Source organism: Vicugna pacos, chromosome 22 (genome assembly GCF_048564905.1).
Source record: "Vicugna pacos chromosome 22, VicPac4, whole genome shotgun sequence".
Classification (NCBI taxonomy): domain Eukaryota; kingdom Metazoa; phylum Chordata; class Mammalia; order Artiodactyla; family Camelidae; genus Vicugna; species Vicugna pacos.
Window position 1 is genome coordinate 13,371,217 of NC_133008.1, and position 22,017 is coordinate 13,393,233.

Genomic DNA, 22,017 nt, shown 5'->3' on the forward strand with positions numbered 1-22,017 from the left:
TCCCCAAAAAGAACCATTCATTTTTATGCAAAAAAAAAACAAAAACAAAAAACCTCACCCAAAAAGAAAAACAAAGAATTTGCTTAAGGTGGCAGCTGCTCTGGGTAGCTCTGCAAACATTTCTTGAATAGACTGTAAGCTTTACTCAGGGGGGCAGGTTTGCCCCTGCAGGTATGACCTCCATGGCTGGTGAAGTACAGGCACACAAAAAAGTGTTAGCTGAATAAATATCTGGCTGTTTCAAAACTTAATGGTTCCCTGGATCTCAGAATTGTAGTCAACCTGAGTTTTCACTATTTGAAGTCCATGGTGATGTTCACATCCCATTCCACTGCCAAGGACCAGAGAAGTTGGTCCAAAAGACAAAGAACTGAGACTAGGCTGGCAGAATAGAGGAGGGACCCTTCGCTCATGTGAGTAACCTGAGTTCAATGTTGTTAGTGACCAAGAGTAGGATGGTTGGCACCTGCTGGGTCCGAGGCCCCAGAGGTCCAGGGCTAAGGAAGCACATTCAAGTCTTGCCCTTGAGCAGATTCCCCTGAGCTGAAGAGCTAAACTGGGCCAAAGGAGTCCACACAGGAGGTAAAAAGAGGAGGGTTTAGAAGAAAGGATAAAAGAAACATAAGAAGTACTCTTTCTTCATCTGTAAAATTAATTATTATACCCACCTCCTAGAGCTGATGGAGGTATTAAGTGAGTTGATATATTTAAAGAGCTTAGAACAGGGCTGCCACATAGTAGGTGCCCAACACAAGATACTATTATCATCTTTGTTACTATTATTTTTAGTCCTTTACTGAACACTTATCATGGGCCAAACACAGATAAGCATATGTGACTCCATTTTCACAGCCTCAGGAGACAGACTGTATTATCTCCATTTTTACACTTAAGGAAACTGTAGATCAGGGAGGTGGGAAAGCCCTACCCAAGGTCCCATGCCCGGGGAACAGAGATCCAGGAAGCAAACCCAAGTTTAGGGCTTAGCAAACGTTTTCTGAAAGGGTCAGGTTTTTCTTAAGGGGCCAGATAACAAATTTTGAGGTTCTCAGGCCATCGAGTCTTTGCTGCAACCGTTCGGCTCGTCCACTGCAGTGTGAAAGCCGGTCGGAAACAACATGTAAACAAATGGGCACGGCTGTGTTCCAATAAAACTTTATTTCCAAACCAGGCAGCTGGCCAGTGGTTTGCCAGCCCCTCTAAACCACTGCTGGATACAGTCCCTCAAAAGATGGCTTCCAGCTGAAGCTATCGGCAAGAGCTGTCAAGACTGTGATTTAGGGCACAGAAGGTGGGCTTGAGAAGGCACCTAACCAATTCTCCCCGCCACAAATGCGGAGGACCCTACCTAGTGGCCAGATACCACACCCCTCCTCCCAGAGCGTGCAAGTCACTGCGTGTGCAGAGCAGCAGTGGGCGAGGTGGCAGGAGATCTGATCTGTGACGGAGACGCTTTGTTTGATTTTTCTCTAAGTGTGTTTGAATTATTAAGTGTCAGGCTCATTAAGTGAAGGGTGCTGTTACAATTCTGTTGCTGGAGACAAAATTGCTATTTAAATTGAGTTTTGCCAATTTAGCTAATTTACTAAGTGGGCATCGCCCCGTCTTAATTACTACGCTCCGATCACAGATTATTCATGGGGACGATGCAGTTTGACGCAGCAGATCTGTACACAGGAGTGCACCCCCTCCCGGAGGTTTGTGCACCCAGGGGGAGGCTCCCTCCTGTCATGGATGGGTAGCCAGAATGGTTCCTCCAACGATGTCCGAACATTTGCTGATTCATAAAGAAAAGGAGTCTGATAATTGCCCCAATGAAAGATCTGCTGATTCTCCCCACCCCTGACCAAAACACACAGAGGGTGGAAGAGATGTCATTAAGCCTTTGGAGCGTCTTGCAGGTGGCTGTGTTTCCCCCGCTCTGCACCAGGTCTGTTACTGACCAGCAGGGAGCTCTGTGATAGGTCACTTCACCTCCCGGCCTCAATTTCATCCCCTACAGTTGCCAGGCTGAGTTCAGAATTTTGGAGCAGGTGGAGACGAGGCTGCCGCAGGCAGTCGAGGTGCCCTGAGCTTGTACTGCCCTCCTTCACGTGTCTTCTTCAGTGTGGCACTCGGGACCCCGCCCTTGCTGCATCCTAGCCCCAGATCCATCACAGAGGCACAGGCATTCCCTTCTCTACAAGATGATGGCTCAGAGCCTTACCATTCTTTCATCTCTTAAAAAAAAAAAAGAATTCTGTGCTTCTGTATATTAATTCTGTGTGTACAGTCGAGGTGCAGATTCTGTTGATTTTGTTCTCTACCACCTGAAGGACAGATAGGTGGTTTTGCAACATTTTCAGACAACTGGGGAACTATTTTGCTCTTATTTGCAAAAATACTTAGGAAACAGGAAAATATTTCTTTGAAAAAATTTTTTTGCCTTCTAGAAAAAATTCTTGCTAACCTCCTAAAGGCTGTCTGCTTGGCCTTTTATTACAGTTGTGTTTAAAGGTGTGAAACTATAACCATTTAAGGATGTAGCTAATACAGAACGTTGTCTTCTGTGTGCTCCGCCGAGTGAATGTCACTCCTAATTATTATTTATCTGCAGGACTTTTGAGTTATAATGTCTTGTTCTACCAGAATTGTCTGATTTTTTTTATATTTTTAGAGAACCCATTTTTTTTCTCCCCTGAAGTCAGTGTACTGTGCACAGTTTGACAAGTTTTAAGACATAATGTAGCCATTGGAGCTCTAAGCAAAATAGCATGGTGATGAAGGATGACTTCCCCACATCTGCAGCGTTCATCACTGCCTCCCCCTGAAGACCTTCATTTCACCGCAAAGTAGGTAGGACATGATAAAGTGCTGGCTTCTCAAAACTAGCATATGTTAGCATTCGCTTCTTAATACAGTCTCCCGAACCTTGACCTGATATTCGAATGACTGGCGTCCAAAGGTGCTGGTGGCTTGAGGAACTGGTTCTCAGTCTAAACTTCTCCATCCAGTTGCCCTTTGAGCACCTCAGACCTTGGTGACTGAGCACAAAAGAGAAGAAAGAAAGCTGGAACATCCAGTTTTCCGTGTTGGCTCAGCGAGATCAGGACATGCGCCTGACATTTAGTTTCCCTCCTGGTGTGTGAGTCGAGACCTTCTCCTTTGCTGATTTTAAATTTTCGTCCAATGATGCACGGGAGAAAGGATCTTGGCTGTGACTCACAGATCTTGGCTCTTGCAAGCGGTGTACAAATTCACTCAGAAGTGGCAACGGCATGGGAAGCTGCAGCCCATGCGTGTACCCTGCCGCTCCCGCCAATGAGAGGGCTCTTCGTGCCACCGCCCAGTCCTTCTGCAGAAACTCCACCAGGCTGTCTTAGCTGCCCACCCGACAGTGCACTCCCGCTCCAGTGCTCTTTCTATCAATTATCAGAACTCCACAAGATTAAACGCCCTGTCTCAGATGGCCACAACCAGCGTGTGGCCAGCTAGGTTCAGATCTGGGTGACGGTGGACCAGCTTACTCCTGCACAGCACGTCCACTTTGCAAGTGGAAATTCATCAGAATTAACACCAAAGCCAGATGGTTAAAGTTGTTTTGGCAATGCATCACACGTTACTTGCCTATTTGCAGATGATGTTAAAATTAGCTTATCACATGTACACTAATGAAACTCAGAATAAAAACAATGGCACGATAACTAACATCGAGTCCTGACCCTGTGAGCAGTGCTGAGCTAACACTTCGCATCCACTGCCACATTTAGGACTCATTAGTACCTGAATGCGCAGGATCACATCACTAGCACCATTCTAGAAATGAGGGAGACAAAACTTAGCAAAGGGAAGTGTCTTGCCCAAGGTCAAGCAGCCTGGAAGTACAGAGCAGGATTTAGATCTAAGCTGTGAGTCCAGCGTGTGCGCTTAGGTTGGGAGAAATGTGGGTGCTGACAGGCATCCTCCTGCTGGCACACACGCTACACTCCTCACTATACAGCAAGGGCTGTGCTCGGCTGGGAGCCTCTGCCCTCAAGGGCTTGTGTTCAGTAGGCATGAGGCTGGGTAAATCAGAGGGGACGTCCCAGGGTGTATTGGCTATGGTCCACTTCTGGGAGGACTATCAGAGCATCTAGGAAGGGGTGCAAATCAGCCCAGAGGGAAGAAGTCTTCCTGGGGAGAGATGGTGGGTCCGGGGGAAATTCATTCCAAGGGACTCTCAGTTCTATTTCATTTTTACTAAAAGAAAAATAGAGCATATGATGTGGGCTCTGTCCCAGTTCCTAGCTTACTGGTACCCTAGAACTGGACCCTCCCAGCTTCCTGTTTCAGCAATTCTCAACCTTAGGGATGCCCCACGCCCTCGGGGATGAGAGGTGAGCTGCAAATGTAATCGATCGATGTGCAGCACGAACAAAAGGAAGACCACCACTCTCAGCCCTGAATGGTGAAACTTAACATTAGCCATAGACTCTGGTCGTGCTGAGTGAGGAGAAGGACGAAAAGCAGACAAGGTCCCCACGTTAACACCATTAAAGATGACACCAGAAGTACGTTCAGGAAGCGCAGGCACTCGCCGGAGCACACTTTGTTCATTCTCCTCCGTGATTGTACTGAGTCTGGACTCCAGCCATGCCCCACTCCATTCCGCACCTCGTAAATCTGCATGTTGAAGGAAATCCAAGAAGGGAATGCAAAGGTTGGCAAATGCCCGGAAGTTGGAGAAGTGGGTGACTGACCCGCAAACTGCCTGAAGGCTGATGCACACAGGGGCTCCCCTGGCACGGTCATATTTCCAGAACAGAGTCCAGCAAGGTCCCATCCTGTCCACATCGTTGCTCCTTCTCATCAGGAAGAAGACTGACTCAAAGGAAAGGGAGTGAGTTGGACTAGAGATGCATTGTTTCTGAAGGTGGACAAATGAGCAGATTGCTTCCCCGGCTGAATGTGACACCGAGATTAAACTATAACAAAGCACCAGATCCATACATGCAGACTCCCGAGGCTCAGGATGGTGGCTAACTTACCAGAACAGGGAGAGCGGACCTACAGCAGCGCCTCTCAACCTTTGTCCACACGTTAGAACTACCTGGGGATGCCCGGCTGCCACACAAACTAATGAAATCATAATTGCTGGGGGCTGGGCCCAGGCATCAGTATTCGTATAGCTCCCATGTGACTCCAATATGTAGCCAAGGCTAAGACCATGGTCCTATAGGCTAACCTGCCACACTCCAACAGAGGAAGCTACTAGTAAACAGAACCTGGTTTCCATGGCAACGTGTCACTAGGCTCCTCTCCCTTTCAGAGCACACACCGAGAGGTGAATTATGTACTTAGTGTCCTCGTCCCTATTCCTACCCTGTTTCAAGCGACAGGGCCTCAAGTGGCCGGGAATCGCTTATTTAATAACTGGAGTATCGGCTGGGGGCCATGATCTAATCTAAACACCTCCTGGAGAAACCATTTCTTTGCAGAGAATGGCGAGCAGATGTGGAGTGTGCAGAGGAGCGGTCGGGACATGGTGCTGGGACAAGAGGGAGGTTTTTCCATGAGGATCGCTGCAGTTTGAGGATGCAGTGTTGAAACTGGAATGTTCTGGTAGTCTTTCTTGGGACTTGGTCCCTGGGAAACTATGACATCAGATCTCTCCTTTAAAAAAAAAAAAAAGAGAAGGCCCCCACTGTTTGTTTTTAAACACTATGGGTGTGTAGTGTTTATAGGGAAAGATCACAAAGGATACACGTTTCACTTTTAACATTACTCAGTTTTGGAGACCAGAATCTGGGAAACAGTGAAAGGCTTTTTATTTTAAACTTGTTTATAAGGTTTGGATTATTTACAATGACGAGCATATGAACACCGGCTCCTTGGGCCAGCCTGGCCCTCACCCAGTGGTCAGTTTCACGTGTCCCAGACCTAAAACCCCCAAATCTAACTGAAGGAGCACCAGCGAGTCATGCACATTTTGGCTAAGGGCTTCATAAGGAGGCCCAGGAGTGTGTCACATCAACTGGGAAGTCTCTGGCACCTTCTATTTCTCCTTTCCCACATATCTGCCCACGTGTAGCCACCTGCGTGTTTCTCCTCCTCGACTCCTCTTTAGCCCACCTCATTCCAGCCATTTTCCCACCTCAGATCCACCCCCTCAGTCTCATCTCTCCAGGCCCTTTGTCCACCTCACTCCAGAAAACAAAGGCTCCACCTTCCTTACTCTGTGTGTGTGTGTGTGTGTGTGTGTGTTTGCGCGTGTGCATCTTAAAGAGCACGTCCTAGCTGCTAATATGAAACAGGCTTCCATCACCTCCATCAGATGCCTTCTCCCTACTTCTTCTTTCCACGCAGCACAGCAGTCATCCCCATCTGACTTTGTCTTCACTTGTGTACTGCATCTGTGTCTGCCTGCCCACTAGGATACAAGCATCACGAGGTCAGGACCCTTGTTCACTCCTGTATCCCCGGCACCTACAGCAGTTCCCGCCAGGCAGTGGGCTCTCAGAGGTATTTACTGAGTATATGAATTAATAAGAGAATGAATGAACACTTTCTCTCTAACCCACAATGAAGAAAAAGGAAGAAAGAAAAGGGAAGGCAGGAGGGAAATGACTGAAGGGGCGGTTCCCCGGGTGGGAGGCTCTAGCTGGGAGTTGCCCTCTGGGTTTCTTGGCTGCGTCTACTAGCCACCTTCCCACTTCTGAGCCAGCGTACGAGAAACTTCACATTCCTCACTTACAACCCTCACCGCCGCCCCTCAAGGTAGCATTCCCTGTTTCACAGACAAGAAAACAGGTTCAGAGGTGTTCTGGCACTTCACTGATCCAACAGCCAGTAAGTGACAGCAATGAGATTAAAACCCCAGTCACTCTGATCCCCGAGCACCTTCCCCGAAACCACACCGTCCCATAAAATAACCACATCTCATGTTGTACGCCAGGGGCTGAATGCACTTGGATAGGTGGAAAGGGTTTCTTCAAAAATGCCTAAGGCTCAAACAACCAAGGTGAGAATTTCTCAGTTGCTGAGAGGGGGTGCTATCAAGCCAGGCCCCTTGGGGCAGCTCTGCTGCCTGTGTCCTTGCCACTGCCCCACTCTGGGTAGCACATGGCTTCGGTTAGTGACAGGGCTGAGGGGAGCCGAGCCATCCTCACTCTCTCTGGGTCCTCTTGGGAATGCACATGTATTTGTAAGATGGCTTTCCAGCACTGGGCTCTGCACAGAGCAATCACGATTGAAAGCATCCCATACAAGGCTTCATCCTGAGATCAAGGACGGCAGGAACACAGTGACTTCACCAAACGGGCCAACCAGCCGAAGTCGTTTTATCCTTCCCAGGAGGAACATGACCTCCCACGTATCCACTTTGCAGAGCTCGCGTGCGCCCTTCTCTCTGGCACACACACGAGCACGTGCCGTGGCCGTGCAGGGGCACCCGTCAGAGACCCCTCCGTGAAACTGGAGGAGGATGCTTTTTCCCTTCTTGTTGTTGTCTTATTAACACTTATTTACGTAGCTAATTTGTTGCAAATGTAGGAAGGAAAAAAGACATGCAAATTTTGATGAAGAGCTGAGATCAGGAAAAAGGAGACCAAGAGAGAAGCTTGGTCAGCCAACCAGGAAGCAAGGCTCACCCATCTGGTGCTCTCCACCGACACCGAGGGTGGGGATGATATAGATTTAAGAGAGAGAGAAACAGCCCTTCTTGAAATTAATAATTCAAGGCAAAAATCACAAAACTTAATTGCTCCCTGTCAGCCACAGCTCATCCTTGTCTTCTGTGATTTTGCACAAATTGACTTGGCAGCATTAAACAGACACATTTATTTTTAAAGGACTTTCTTGTTATCTATAGCCTGTTAATATGTTCATCCTTCACCTCCTTAAGTAACTCCGGGCAGATTTTCCCTCATTTGGAGTGAATGAAGCTCTCGTGTGATAGGAGGAAGGAAACCATCCAAGACGGCATGTCATCCTGGAGAACACACATCACCCTAAGAGGCTCTGGGGCCCCCTTGAGTCCAGACAGGAGCCCCAGAGGTGAGTGTATGAGGAAGGAAGCAAAGCTGAAGTGTCTTCTGAAGCTGTGCTTTATCCACGATCCATCTGTGGCTATGCCAATTCAAATTAATTCAAATTAAATAAAAGTTCTATTGTCAGCCACATGAGCCCCACTCCAAGCCCTTGATACACACAGTGGCTAGTGGCCACCATACTGGTAGCAGAAAACTTGATTTCTATCTTTGCAGAAGGTTCTGTTGAACAGGGCAGGTTCAAAGCTTTCAGACTCCAATAGGCTTCTTAATATTTCATCTCATCTTGATGACATAAGCTAGCTGTTCTGCATACAACTCGCCACAATCCACTCTGTGAAAAATCCAGGTGTGAGCAGTTATGGGCTCTGTCCGTGACCGTTTTTATTCAGGTGGGATGATTTAGCTGGTGTCGAGAGGACAAGGAATGGGGAAAGTTTATCCTGAGGCCAAGCAAGGACGGATGGATGAATCAAAGAGAGGAGAATACTGGTCCTTGAGCGCAAAGAACTTGAGAAGACCTTTAACCCCCACTGTGCCTCAGCGCTACGCGCACACACGCTGCAGGTGGCCTCGGAGCCTCAGGGCTCACTGCACAGGCATTCTGGGTCCCTTTTCCAGACGGAGCTTGGAGGAACTTCAGTCTACGGGGCCAGCTGTGGGCTCAAGTTGACCTTGAGCATTTCACCTGCCCTTCTCAGGACACAAAGATAAGAGGACTATGTAGACCCTCCTCATCCTACATATTTGGCCTTTAGCTTATCTCCAAGTGAGCCTTGGCATGGTTCATAGTGCAGTGATCTGCCAGTTATTCCACTATTCAAGCTGGACCAGAGGACCCGGGGCACAGATTGAGCATCCTGTGCACCACTAATCGTTTTCATCACTCAATTACTTGCGCAGTATTTAACCTCATAACATCAGCTGCACATTACTGCCCGGTGATTGCTGTTTTCTTCCTTCCACCCACTCTTGCATAGCTGTTCTCTATGAGGCTGTCATGATTTGTTGACAAATCACGCTAGGTTCTTTTTTCCTATTTTCTTACACTCTTCAATAGTTGGGTTGCGTCTGGGCCTCTCTGCTTCTTTTAAAACTTCTCTCTCCTTTGGCTTCTATGACACTGTCCTCTCCATGGTTTCTTGGCCTCTCTGGCGGGTGGGCCAGGCTTCAAGTCACTCTCTGGCTTATGTCCTCCTGCCCAGGACTCGCTGTCAGCAGCACCTACTACTGGGGAGGAGAGCAGGCTGTGCTCTGGAGGAAGTAAGGCTGGCAGGCTTGACGGGCCACCTGAGTGCGGTGGAGCGTTCCAGGGGCTGGGGCAGGGCAAACGCAGACCTGCTTCATCCAGGTGGACCGTGGGTGTCCCTGGTCGGTGTCCTTGGTTGCGGGAGTTAGTTTTTCTCATCATAGGATGAAGGAATCAGAGTCCAGTCTCCTACAAGATGTAGAGGAGGAAGACGGCAAAACAAGCCACTGTTTGCTGGGGAACTAAGGTCACTGCCATTGTTAGTTTGGCCACAGGCCAGGTAAGCCAGGGAGGTGGCTGGCCCCGAGTCTGCAGGAGGAAAGGGCTGGCTGGGAGGAACTTGGGAGAAACCCCAAGTTGACAGTATTATCTTCCTGCCTCTGTACTTCCTTCCCTACATTTATACCCTCTCTACCACCCGTCTGTGAAATCCTTATGACTCTGAATTCCCGCATCCACTGAACCCCATGGAAGACTCCTCCTGGCCTGGCCACACCATCTCATCTTTCACCCCCAACCAGAGAATTCTTCCTTTGTATTTTACGTCTTGATCTTATGGGACCGTACCTTTGTAATGATCTTTGATTCCTTTCCCACTTGAACCCCGCATTCAGTGGGTTACCAAGTTCTGCCAGTTCTATTAGACATATTTCTGATAGGCCTCTGCGGCCTCGGAGTCTGGTCTGCGGACCAGCAGCAGCACAACCTTCACCTGGCAATGCCTTAGAAACGCAAATTCTTAGTTCCCACAGTGAGATTCAGAAACTCTAGGGATGAGGCCAGGTGATCTGTTTAAGGGGCCCTCCAAGTGATTCTGATTCCGCGCAAGTCTGAGAACTCTGCCTTGTATCACAACTCAACGCCCTTATTGTGACTCCCAAGGCTCTGGATGATCTGGCCCCTCCCCACCTCTCCAAACTCATCCAGAAACCCTCCGCCTCCTCCTGGCTCTCCAGCCACAGTGGCCTTCTTTCAAGCCCTGGAAAAACCCAGGATCGTCCCACCTCGAGCCTCTGCACATTCCTCCAGGTCATGCCTTACGCTCTTTGCTCTTCTTCACGCTTTTCACATGGGAGCGCCTTCTCAGCTTTTAATTCTTAGCATACATGCCTTAGAGGTTATGCTCGGCCACCCTATGTAAAGTGCCTGCCTCGCTTCTGCCCTAACCTTTACTGCTTCCCAATCTCTGCTCCTTGGTTGTCCGTTTTGTATCACAATTTATAATTGTTTCTCTGTTTACTGGCCTTTTGATTTTTTTTAAAGACTTAGAGGTAGGGACTTTTACCTTTGTGTTTCCCCTTGTCTTCAGCGTGCTTCCAGCATAGTGTCTGAGACACGATAAAAGCTCAATGAGTAACCAACCAGTTGTTGAATGAATGCATCCAGCCTGCCTTCACCTCTGTTTGCAGAGCTACAAGCCTTGGAGGCCTTGGTTCATTTATCTTCAAATGACCGTCCTGATGCCCTCTAACTCTGCATCCCGGCGTGATGGGTGATGTGTGATAGAACATGATACACCCAGCATTACTTGCTCTGATTAAACCCTCGTCCATCCTGCCTTGGCCAGCCTTTGAGCCGGGTCACTGCTCCCAACTTTCGGCCTCAGGCAGCAGCCAGATTCACCTTCCTTAGTCATCATTTTTACCATGCTCTCTTTGGACTTGGCCATCAGAACTCATAGAAGATTAATGTAGACCATTCCCATTCCAAGGCTCATGTGATTAAGAAAAAAAGCCTGTTTGTTAACAGTAATGCCAAGGCTTATATGGCAGTTCAAAAAAAACATAGAAGATAAATGGTTCATTTTGCAGACACTCATCATAAGAAAAGTGCCCTTATATGTAACGTGACGATGTCCCTTTAATATCAAGGACAGAGCAGGGTGCTGGGACAAGGTCTGCACGTGGCAGGTGAGAGACAGTGAGATGCATGCTTTTCCTGTGATTCTCAAGTCCAGGCCAGGGTCCACAGTGGTGGGGACTCTCCATCCTCGATCCCTTGGCCTCACTGGGGCCACGTTATCCCAGAGCACCCCAAGGGCTCTGAGAGAGGGCTTCCTTTGGCCGAGGTCAGCTCTAAGCAGTGGGCCCAGAGACCAGAGCTGAGGACACCCTGCCAAGGTGTGCAGGCCACGGTGTGGGTTTATAGTTGTGCTTACAAAGCTCCTTCAGGAACGTCACAGTTTGTGTCTCTGGGAAAACGTGAGACCTGTACCCGGCCCTGCTGGCAAGGGACATCTCTTCCTCAGGGAACCAGAACTTACTAAATTTCAAGAAAAAAATGACAACAACAGATAGATAATATTTATGGAGGACTTAACTCTATTGGTCTTGTACCCGGCAAAGCACTTTAGGTGAATGATCTGTTTTAATCCTCCCAGTCCAACCCTGTAAAGCAGGTGCTATGATGACCCTGCTCTACAGGTAAAGAAGCTGACATCTGGTGGGTCACCCAGCCAGTCACATAGCCGGCAGGGCTGGGGTTCCACCGAGGATGGCGCTCTTAACCATGACCCACCGCCTCCCGATTCCCACGGCTGCTCCCCCGAGGCAGGTCTGCCTTGCTCTACTTTACAGATAAGGAAACTGAGGCTCAGCTAGGGCTGCCCGGTGGCACCAGGTCCTCAACTCTCTATTACAGAGTTCATTTTTTTCCCTCTTGACCGTAGGTTAAACTTATCAGCCTTCCATCAAAAGAACAGATGGGTGAAAGGCAGGGGAGGGTAGTAAGGAATAAAAAGCATCACAGAGAAAAAAAAAATCTAAAAAAATTAAAAAGGGTGGGGACGTCTAATGAAACAGGTGGTCAAATCACTGGGGAAAGCAGTGTGAGACAGAACTGAGAGCTGCCTGCTGAGCCTGAAGCAGGCAGGAGGCCTGGGAGGGGACAGCTGTGTCTGCACGTGGACTTTTCAGCCTCAGTTCCAGGGGTTCCTAGAGGAAGCAGTTACTAGGCAAGTCCCAACCCGAGGAATTCAGCTCGGCCTTCGACGATGTGTCTGTCCACCCATGTGCCAGGCCAAAGGGAATACCAGAATCCTCCCAACTGATGAAAAGAAAAAAAGGAGTTCAGGAAAGATGGTTTTGTTAATTATTCAGGTTTCAGTCCTCCTTCCAGAGAAGTATCTCAGCTCTGCTGTAACGGCAGAGAGGAGGCTCTCCATTTTTAAAACAGGATGGAATTGATAATAAGTCTCCTTCCCTTGAAATGAACTTTAGCGTGATTGAATGGAGCCAAAGAGACGAAACGGCGGTTCAGTGAGAGTCTAACTAACATCACCATCCAAGAGGCAGCTGAAAGATCAGCAAGATTTTCAGGCTTTAATTCTTCTTGGGAGCAAATGAATGGAAAACATCTGCCCTATTTGGGAGCACACATGGGGAAATCTGGACTTGCCAACGGGATGGCTGGAGGAAGCAAAAATGGCTCCTTGGACACCAGGAAACTGACAAGGCGGAGGTGAGGCTTTGCAGGGGAAGAGGTGAGAGGGAAAGAAGACGGGGCAGAGAATTCCTGTTTATATGAAAACTAGTCCCTGCCCAAAGCCTGATGTCTTCTAGACCTGACCTCATTTCCTACCAGCCCAGGGCTGCGGGGCCAGAGCTCATTTGCGGGGCCAGTTTAATTCTCACCCCTGATACTAACTCATTAGATAGCTGTGGCCCTCTGGGATTTTCTGGACATCACGTAGGGAGCAATATAAGAAGAGGATGCAGGTGCCTCTGCCTCCAAATTCAAGAATTCCAGGGGGCTCAGCAGGACAGAGAAAGGGGGGAGCGGCAGGAGGCAAGGGGAGGTCAGCTAATTACCAATTACCAGGTCCTTTGCAAGCACAGAGGCTCCACCTGAATGATAAATGTTGCCATTTTGCCAACTGAGGATGTTCCTACTTGCAAATTTGGAGAATTCTCCAAGGGAGCAGCAGATTGCTTATCCCACAAAACTTCCACCCCAGCTCACATCCTTGACTGGCTAAGGGCTACAGGATAAAGTTCTTTCTGGCAAACTTCAAAACACACGTTGCATAACATCTATGCAAATAATGGAGAGTGGAAACTTTTAAAAACAAGTTATAAGTATATTTACCGGAACAGAGTTATTTACATTTTTGTAGCATTCTATGCCTCACTTAATGCTCCTAGTCTTCTGTGAAGCCGTCTTATCCTCTGTTTATCAGATAAGAAAACAGCAGCTCAAAGAAGTATGGAAGGATGCCAAAGGTCACAAAAGCAAAGTGCAAAAAGGAATGAGTAAGGGCTTAATGACAAGTTTCCTGACTCAAAATTCCCCTTGTACGTGAGTGTGTGTGTGTGTGTGTGCGCGCGCACGCACGCGTGCGCACGCATACCTGCGTGTGTTCATATATGTTGGCCAATATCTTAGCACCTAAGATAAAGGCTGCAGCCTTATGCTAGAAAAATGTGTTTTCTGTATAGGTCCTTTATTATTATGAAAAAACACACAAACACTATAGAAAATTTAGCAAACATATGAAAGCATGAATAACAAAGTAAAAAACTAGCTTCCCACCTAGGCACGTCATGTTTAAAACCAAATAGCTCTCAACCTGAATCACCCTCAGCCTGGTTTTCCTACCCAGTCCTACGCTTGCACAAACAGAGGAGGTGACAGAGACGGGCACGGTCTGGTGGCGAACAGCACAGAGAGCCAGAGAGCCTGCGTGAGAACTCTAGTTCTGATAGGTGGGGGCTCTGTGTCTTCAGGCAAGAGATTTAGCCTCTCTAATCACAGTTTCCATGTCTGTAAAACAGAGTCTAATTATATCTGCAGAGTAAGACTGACAGGAGAGAGCCACAACTTAGTGGCTGCTGTGACAATAAGCTTTATATACGTATTTGTTAAGTAAAAGGGATACCCAACTGCAACACACAAATTCCAAGCTCCCTTCCAAATGATTTCCTTTGGAAGAACTACAGGAATATATCAGATACATAAAAAAAGATAGGTTATTTCCAATCACATATCTCTGTGGAATGCGTTGGTACAATTTAAGGAAGGCACAGAGGGTTAGGTTCTGGTTTCAGCTCTGCTAGGTATTAGCTGTGTGACCACACACAAATCACTTAACCTCTCTGAGCACGTGAGTCTGTAACCTGAGATAACTCTGCCAGCCTAGGAGGATACTATAAAGAGTAAAATTCTTAACTGTTAAGGGTTGATTTACTCATTCCTGTTACTATTATGAAAGTAATAGCCAATATCAACCTTATCATGATAATTAAACATATCAGGCCTGGTCCCAGATGTAACACTAAGTTCATTAAGAAAGCCCTGACTTGACAAGGTGCACTAGTTCCAGATCATCCATCTAACAGAGTCAGCTTGTTTTGAATCTGAATATAATCACTGACATGATTTTTATTTACCATTATTTCTTGGCATTCCAGGTGAATGCTATTATGGTTCTACTTGCATGAATTAGGCATCATGTTCTCTGAGGCTCTACCTCTTAAGCCATAAAATGGTAGGATTCACTCCTCGGAAGCAACAGATACCTTAGGCAATGCAGACACTTGACTGGAATTCTCTCTGGAAAGCCACCTTCTAAAGCTGCACCCCAGCTACGCAAATGCTGAAGGCTGATGTTACTGCAATTTGTGTTAGCATTTTTTTCCTCAAAAGCAGAATAAAATTAAAGCTAAAGAAATGAGTGAACTGAATAGAAAGGTCATTGGGGTTACAGCAAAGCTCTCAAATAGTAGTTGCCTAGTCCCAAGACCTAGGGCGTACATGGCAGTCTGAGCAGACACAGAAAAACTCCTCCAGCTCCTCTGGGGCTTTTTTAAAAAAAACATTATCCCTCTGTTCACAAGGGGCCATCTCAGTATTATTAAGTTCCTTGCAGCAAAGGGGCAAACTATTCTGGTTGTGCACTATCCAACTGAGGAACTTAAAAGTTCAGTTAGGATTTTGGGAAAAGACTGCCATGAACGTGTTTACAACCTGTTCAGAACAGTGAACTCTGATCGTCAGCAAAAGCAATCATCTCAGTGCACTTCGTGGGCACAGGGATGTACTCCCATCTCTGAAAGCCGCTTCTCCCGAGCACTTCCTCTCCACAGGGGCTAAGTAAGGGCTCTGATGAAATGAGTTTGGAAAATACTGGGCTAAACAAAGTTAAACAGACATCTTTACTGGATGTCGGAATTCTCGGAGCTTTTAAGGTAGATGTCAAATTCCTAAGGGAGGGAGAAAAGCTGGCAGAGTTCCCTGTGTGAAGGTGACCACAGAACTGTTGACCTGGGGCCTGAGCTTCCATGAAATGGGTTTGGAAAAGTATGGCTTATACATAATCCTCATCTTTTAAAAATACTGTAATGGTCCTCCATCACTCAAAAATCCCGGCTCATTGATTTTTCTGGATAGCCTCTTGAAACTTGAGGTTATAAAGGCAAAAAAAAAAATATGAATAAAGAAAAATAAAGATTACATGCTGTTAGGGCAGCCGGCTGGCCAGGCTGGTGAGAGCGGGGTGCTTATCAAGATTACGCAGCGTTTCTTGTTAGAAAATGATGATCTTGAATGTTATAATCCAAAGCTTCACATCAGGAGCAATATGGAGTTAGTCCAAATCACACACACACGCAGGATTTCCTGAGTGCTTTCCCCATTCTAGACACTTTTTTGGCTTACATTGTGTTCACTTCCGTTGACCCGACATTTTTTCCTTCATGGCAGTTAAGTCTCTGGGATTGGGACTCCTTTTTTAAACATTTGCAGAAGGAATTGGAAAATAAATTACCAAGAGGGACAAATAGTATGCTTGCAAAGGTAATTGAGAAAGTATTTCTACGATCTGAGTGAAGACCTAACAAAGTGAATCTTAGTTCATTGAGCAAACTGTCTCACTACGTATTTTGACAAGAGCTGCCGATCTCCAGGAAAACAGCTTTCTGCTACTGGGCTCGGAGGAGCTCCAGGTGTCCTTGAGTGGAGGTCAGAAAACTGAGAACAGGGTCCACATAGATCATGGTGAGCTCAGCCATTCAGCTTTTAGGGTTCCTGTAAGCCCAAAGGAAGGGCCAAGTCCCAGCCATAAATTAAATCTAGGGAAACAGGAATGAGGACAGAGCAGATGTGCTCTCAAGGGTTACACTGTCCATCACCTGCCTTTGGGGCTGGGCTATTGCCTTTCATGATTTCAGTGGAATTCTTCAGCTGACTTACAGCTATGCCAGTAACTCAGTAAGTGATGTGTGAGCTTCCTGAGTGGTACAGACAGTGAGATCTTAGGTTAAGTTTACCTCCCAAGGGTGAGTGCCAGCCAGCAAACTGCTGAACCAAGAAAGAAAGAAAGAAAGGGCGGGGTCAGGGGAAGCACCTTTTCAGCTTTGCCCAAATCCATCCAGTTTCTGCAGTTCTACTGTCAACTCTCAGAGAAAGCGTTTTCTCCCCTCTTGGCATTTCCAAAATCAAAGTATGCAAACGAGTGCCCACACAGCTAATTGCGTATCATTATGTCTTACATACTATTGTATTTTATTGTATTACATTATATTTTGTACAATAATAATTACATAATCACCGTCGTGTGCGGCAGTATGGATGGTGGTGAAGAGCTGAGGCTATGAAATCAGACTGTGGAATCTGAACCCAGCTCTTTCTCCTACTATGTGATGTGTCCCAAGTTGCTAAATTCTGAAAAAAAAAATCTTTTTCTCAGTGTTCTATTCAATGCTGATAAAATAGTCCCTAACTCATTAAATCATTTTGTAGATTAAATAACATAATTCACATAAAGCGTTGGGCTCTAGATTTAAGAGTGTCGATGACAATTATTACCAGGGTATATACTCATGATTCACAGAAAGTGTAGTCGTTTGGTGTAATTTCAGAAAAATTAAGGAGGCAAAAAAAAAAAAAGAGTTCAATAAAACCCTCCCCACTAATCCTTTCCACTAATACTAATCTGCTGGTTAATGTTTAAGCTTCTACTTTTAAAGAACCATCAAATTTAACGTCAGGTTCCTGATCTCTGTTAACATGCAAACACTCCGGGGAAGAATCATGTTTCAGCTGCTCTCGGTTGCCTACACATTAGCAGATTTCACAGGGGATCAAAGAACTGCCGGGGAGGAAAAGGCCACGATGACAGGGCTTACCCAAAGAAAGGCAGTGACACAAACCAAGGCAGGTGAGCCATGATTACTGCAACAAAAACACGTCAGGAAAACCCTGTTCACCATACACTGGCCCCTTCTCTAAACTATTAACGACCACTTTCACGTCCACATCAAATTAACATGTGCTGGGGAATCAGGGTCAAAGCAAAGCCAGACAGTCGACTTTAGAGAACAGGTCAGGTACCGCCAGCCCAGACTGTACTGATGGGCTCAGTAGCCTTGGCTGTTACTTTTTAGTCTGGGGTTAAGAGGAAGTAAAATTTGATGAGTGTGGTTAAGTTTGTGTCTAGCCATTTATTTCCATGGAGTTAAGTCAACTTAATAAATCTTCATAAACCTTGGAGGAGAGCATAGTCCGGTCAGAGAGTAAGAAACAGGGTGTCCAGAGACTCGTCTGGGCCTCAGCTCTGCACCACATTTATGGTGTGACTCTGGAGAGACGCATGGGGCTTCTCTGGGCCCCAGTTACCTCAATCTCAAACAGCAAGGTGAGCAGTCTCACCTCCAGAACACTGTTTTAAATTTAAAGTTACATTTAAAATCAACGATCAACTCCACAAGCAATATGAAGTGATGGTGTCCTTGTGACACAGCTGAAATGCGACAGTTAATGTCATCCTTCACCACTATATCAAGTGCCAACCCATCCCTTCAATCCAGCTTAACCCTTGTTACCAGTTTGGTGAATATCCTTTCGCCTCCTGTCTCTATATACTTATTTAGAAGGTTTTTACAATAGGTTTTAAATTAGCTTGCATTTTTTAAGTAACCTAAACATTACGATATCGGACAATATTCTGAGCATTGTTTTTTCCTTTCCCCCTCGAGACGTATCTAGGAGATCTGTCCATTTCAGTACATACAGATCTTTCACGTTCTTCTAACTGCAGGATGGTGCACCTTAGGATGAATGTCATTCTCTTGGTGGGCATTCCTGTGGTTTTCTGTGTTGTGTGACATTACAAACAGAGCTGCAATACCCTTGTGCAAATATGTGAGTGATTTTCTAGATTAGATACTGAATCACTGGGGTATAGACAGAGTGTTATTTATCATCCACATACAGACATTTTAAAAAGATATTAATAATTATACCAGTGAAACAGACAGAAGCTAGGACACCCCAGGCAAATCAGAATGTATGGTCTTCCTAGTCAAGGAGCTTCTATTTAAAAAAAAAAAACTGTAATTGATAGTGACAAATGCTATCCAAAGCAAACTGAATGAGATATTTTTAAGCTTTCAAATTCTATTATCTGAAGTTTGACTTTTTCCTCCCAAAAGGAAGGATAGAGTATCAAAAGCTTATGCTAATCCTCAGATGCCAGCTAAACACCTTTCCTTGCTGAAAGGCAGAGTTCATTAAGAGAGGGCACACACCAGCTCAGAGCTGCTGCCAATCCTAGCTTTGATAGGCTGTAAGCCCTCTGCCCTGGAACACGGTGCCATTCTCTATTTAACCTCCCACTGCAGTTTCCAGAATGAAAGTACCGATGGAGGGGAAAGACCGGCTTTAGCACATTTTTTTCCTTAAAATTACCCGTCTTATCTTCACTGCAAGGTCATCATTTTCTACGTGGTTGGACCAGAATAAGGCCCTTTCTGAGTGTGCCACTGTGGCTTCTGTCACCTTCAATGACTTTTCCTGTGGCCTCCCTTAAGGACACATTCTCTTCTCTACTTCTCTTGTTCATGCATATCTCGTTTCTTTGGTACTTTCTAATCTTTCAAAACCACTAAAAAACAGCAAACAATCAAATAATCAGCAAATGATGGTCGAAATTTCACTTTACCCTACAATTCTCTTGATTGGAAATCAAAGATTATCAGCAGAGCCTCTCACTTCAATAAAAAGCTTTGCAGACATAAAAGAGATATGATGGTTTTCATTATAAAGTAATTTGCTCCACTGGTCTCCACAGGAATTGGCACCAGAGCTCCAACTTTGCACCAAAGGGAACTCTAGAATTCCTACCTTGACTACTGGAAAAATCTGTAAGCAACAGGGATTACTGATATCAGGGTGCAAAACGAGTGGAACTAGTCCATTCACTTATATTTCTTGAGCTTTAGAGCATCCAGCACTCGTGACTACCATGGGAGATTAGCAGTTGTATAAACACGATCTGGTCAACCAAGAGTTCATAGTCTAGTTGGGGAGCCAACACCGGTCAGAGCAAATAACACAGGTACCAGAAGCCCCTGGAGTCCCTAGCCAGACTGGTTGCTGTGGATTTTCCTTCACTAGAAAGGCTGCCTTTTTCCCCAGGAAGTGCTGTGATTTGGTGGCTTAATTACATCACCCTTACTTGCTTTAAACCGTGGGTAATGAGGGAGCTAATACACGTCCCTGTCTTCTGCCCAGACTCTCAGAGATCCGGCCTTTTTGCAATGAATAAATTCAGTCTTCAATTCGGAAGAGTAAGAATAAAGGTGGTTGCGTCACTTTTCAGGATAGCGGTTAAGGGCATGGGTGCCAAAGCCTGATGCCTATTTCTTTCAAGTTTGGGCTCCATGACTCGGTGACTCTGTGACTTGGGCATATGAATAACACTTCTACACATCAGCTTTCCCAACTGAAAATAGAGATAAAATAGTACAATCTTGTATATTTTGTACATATACCTTCTATATTCTGAAGATTAAATGATCTAATATAGTCTAAATTATTGGTTTTGGCACGTAAATGGGCTCAACAGCCTGGTTGCTACTGTTAAAAGCAACATCCCACACGTTAGAATGTTATTTAACAACCTCTAACCTGATTTAACCCATTATGTGCCAGGTGCTATTCTAAGCATTTAAAATGAATTACGAATTAACTTATTTGAGCCCCTAACAATCGTACAAGACGGGTACTAGCATTACCCTCATGTTACAGACGAGGGAACGGAGGCACCGAAAGTTTGCCCAATGGCTAGCCAGTGGCAGAGCCACGTTTCAAACCTAATGCTCTTAACCTCTGCACCACGCTGCTCTCGCCACTCCGAGGGGCACTAGGGAGGTCTCCTCAGTTCCAGAACAAGGATAACTGGGAGGGCCAGGAACACAGTGTGACCAGAGAGACACTGACAAAAGGGCCTCTGCCCGGAGGCAGATCCACATGTGCGCAGACGTGGATCCTAAGCGACAGGTTCTGTTTCGACAAACACACCTAGAATCACTCCGCCCCACACCTGGGCAGCAGACAGCTTGCTTACAGTGGGCTTTTTGTGACCCATACACTCTTGGGGGCTCTCCTGTCAGAATCCTGGCAGCTTATGCTTCAGCCAGGCAGAGGATAACATGGGTGTCAGGAAGCCCCCAAGCCCAGTTTCAATTCTCGTTAACTGCCGGGACGACCCTCTGTTCTGCCGTGAGAGTCCCCCAAGTTATATTCGACCATAAACATGAGAAAATGAGGAAAGGCGCATCAAACACCTTTTTAAATATTTCTGGTCTCGTGTGACATGTTCCTTAGAATCTTATTGAATTCAGCCAAAAAAAAAAAAAAATGTTGAGAGGTAGGATTTGCCCTGATAGACTGTTTTTCTTTTAAAACCAAATTATATTCTTTAATTAGATTCACTACAAGAATTTGAAATCACCAAACTCCCACCTGGCATTTCTTGTGTTTACTTAACAGCTTGCTTTATGTGTATCGTCTAGTTGCCTGTGTGGACTCTTCAGTAAAGCACCTTGATTACTTTTCCTTGATGGTTTAACATGGCTGAATGGATCGTAATGAACATTTCCATCAAATGTTGAAAACAGATCTAGATAATGGATGTCAATGGGGAAAGAATCTACTCAACCCCAGGCAATGGAGGGCCCAGCTTTGTCTGCAGAAGTTTTACACTCATTGTGTGTACGTGTGTGTGCGCCCTCTGTCCACCCCTCAAATGATTTCCCCATACGGTCAGGCAAATTAAGAATTAAGCCAACATCATTAACAATTTTAAGTGGTGGAATATGGTAGTTAGATGACCTCTGACAAGTGATTTAGTCTCACGGGTCTCAGCTTCCCATCTGTACAATGAGAGCTGTGGGTTAACTTAAGGGAGATGGATAACACAAAACAGATCTCCAATTAATATTACCTGTTCTTCTTGTGTTTGCTACTGATTTTTAGTCAAGATTTTCAAAGTACCAAAACCCAGCTTTAAGACTAGAATAGTCAGCATTAGTTCCTCCAAATATTATGCGCTCTTTACTTGCTTTTGCTTAAAACAGTTCTCTCCTTATTCACGTCTGATTCATTTGGCTCTTACCCAAGATAATTTCTAGTTTTCTGGCTTTGTTGGTTTTATTAATTTGCACTAAATCTCTTAAAAAGTTCAAGCAGTGGGGCCTCAACTTCAAGGCCTGGCATGGATCGTAAACGGTGCTCGAGGGCAGACAGCTCGCTGGTCGCTGTCCAGGGTCTGAGAGTGCTCTGGGTTTGCTCCGTGATGACCCGGCCTCCTCTGGGTCCGCAGAGGTTCTCTTTGCCTGCTGGCTCTGGTCCAGGAGAGGCCACACTGGTGCCGTGGGAAGCCAGACAAGCACAGTGGTGCCAGGAGGTGAAGGGACTTCATAAATCATTTACTCCAAGGATTGCAAAATCTAAAATGTCTACAGGGACTGGCAGATCATGTAC

At 46.1% G+C, this 22,017-nt stretch overlaps 1 protein-coding gene and 1 long non-coding RNA gene across 2 annotated transcripts in view; both read right to left on the minus strand.

Annotated features, from left to right (window-relative positions):
• DOCK2 (dedicator of cytokinesis 2) overlaps positions 1–22,017 on the minus strand; it is a 371,024-nt gene that overhangs the window by 123,729 nt on the left and 225,278 nt on the right. The window lies entirely within an intron of this gene.
• On the minus strand, positions 4,417–5,202 carry LOC140688423 (uncharacterized). The gene is made up of 2 exons (XR_012063111.1): positions 5,007–5,202; positions 4,417–4,641 (listed from the first exon to the last, which is right to left on the minus strand). It is a non-coding gene; the product is annotated as an uncharacterized lncRNA (long non-coding RNA).